We start from the raw sequence: 2,070 nt of genomic DNA on the forward strand, positions 1-2,070 counted from the left end.
AGACAAGCTGGAATTCCCCACTGTGCTAATCCTAGTGATAGATGCCTATGACTTGGACCAGGATGTTGGTGCTGATGCTGGAGATAATGAAATAGCATTCTTTAAGTCCTGGGGATTGAACCTAGGGCTTCACACATGCTAAGCAAGCAACCTAGCACTAAGCTATATTCCCAGCTCTAGAAGAAAATTTAAAATGTTTTGAATAAATTAATTATTTTAAATTGGCTAGATGAGAATAAAGTTCAAAGGGGAGGTTAGGGTGGGAGTCGTTGGCATGAAATCAGACTCTGGGACTCCACAAGATCACTGAAGGACAAGCATAGGTGGAGAGAAGCAGAGTTTGAGAGGCTGAGTCTTAAAAGAGCCAATACTGGGTTTTGTTTAACCATCCAGATCTTTAGAAATGTCACTTAAGTGAAACGGCTGTCTCTTCGGCCTCCATGCGAAGTTGACTGCACTCCTCACTGGGTGCTTTGTACTGGAAGCCGCCCGATAAATATTTGATGAGCGGATGGATGGATGGAAGGATGGATGGATGGATGGATGGATGGATGGAGGACTGGATGAGATTCCAGGCATTGTGTCGAGGCATTACCAAAATCAAGGCAGGAAAGGTTGGAGGACCATCTCAGTACCTTTCTCCACTGTCATCAATCACTGTTCTATCTGCTTTAAAGAGTTTGAGAAGGGAATGGGCTGTGAGGCTCACCAGATTCTGGGCTCTTACTTTCCCAGGAGAAGCCTGAAGTTAAGTAAGACTGTCACATGAGGCTAGAAAATTGACAGGGAGGTGGTTAACCCTTCAGACCTCAGAATTTTTATTACATGGTCTTTTATGACTTGTTTCTGTGGGCTTGTGTTTTTCAAATCCTACTTTAATACGTGTAATATGTTTTAACTTCCCTTCTAGCCCACCATCAACCAGAGGCAATGGGGGGAAAAATGGTTAACAGGACAAAGGAGGAGGTGGACCTGTTTAGAAATAGTTGCTTGGGGCAAATACAATCTGTGTTGTCAGGATATCAGCAGTTGAGTTCACACAAATCAAGAGTAGAAGCTTGATCCACTCACAAACATCATTCACCAATCAGCAACAACAGTTCAGTCCAAAAGAGGCTCTGTCAATTGGCCTGAGTTCACAGACGCTGCCAGAATGCCACCAAAAGTTCTTTGGTGTGTGTTTCTCTACGAATTCACAATAAACGATCAGCAAAGAATGGTAAGGCGAACGGATACCACACGGCGGCATCATCTACTGTCTGTTGGGTTAATTTATACTCTTTCCAAGCATGGCATGTTCTCTCAAGCTCCCACTCTGCAAAACACCACATGCCCTTTTTCCAGGCTGCTTCCAGAAAAACACCACTTGTCTGCTCTCAGCAAAATATCCTCCCATGTTTCTGCTTCAGAAAAAAAAAAAATCTTCTCACAAGACAATTTCCAGAAAACATTATATGACACAACTGAGTCTGCAAAGAAACCAGAAATGTCTACTTCAGGTTTCTATTCCTTAGAATGTAATCGAGGAGTATCTTTGTTGTCCTATGTCTTGCTCCATCTTTCAAATGACCAGATATTCTATTGTATGCACATACTATCTTTAAAATCTAGCTGTGCACAGAGACCCTCTGAAATGTTTATCATGAATAATGCTGCCATGGCATCTGTGGATATATTTGTATGTGGATGGATCTGTTCTGTTCCAGAGGGCTTATGGTTAGGAGTAGAAGTGTTAGAGCTAATAGCTCCATTGTCTAACTTTGTGAGGGAGTTTCAGACTGTTCTCCAGGCTCATGATGTTCGGTGACCATAAAGTAGCACTTCCTTTAGGTTTTCCTTTAGGTTTTTGATGTGCCTATTGGCAATGTATAGGGTTTCACATATGCTTCTGCTGAGCCACACCTCTGGGATGAGGCTTCCCTTTTTGATAGGCCCACAACATTCATTAGTGGTGAGATTTTGAAATTTTTTTTTTGATTTTTATTACATATTTTCCTCAATTACATTTCCAATGCTATCCCAAAAGTCCCCCATAGCGCCCCCCACTTCCCTACCCACCCATTCCCATTC

The sequence above is a fragment of the Mus caroli genome, chromosome 5 (genome assembly GCF_900094665.2).
Source record: "Mus caroli chromosome 5, CAROLI_EIJ_v1.1, whole genome shotgun sequence".
Lineage (NCBI taxonomy): Eukaryota > Metazoa > Chordata > Mammalia > Rodentia > Muridae > Mus > Mus caroli.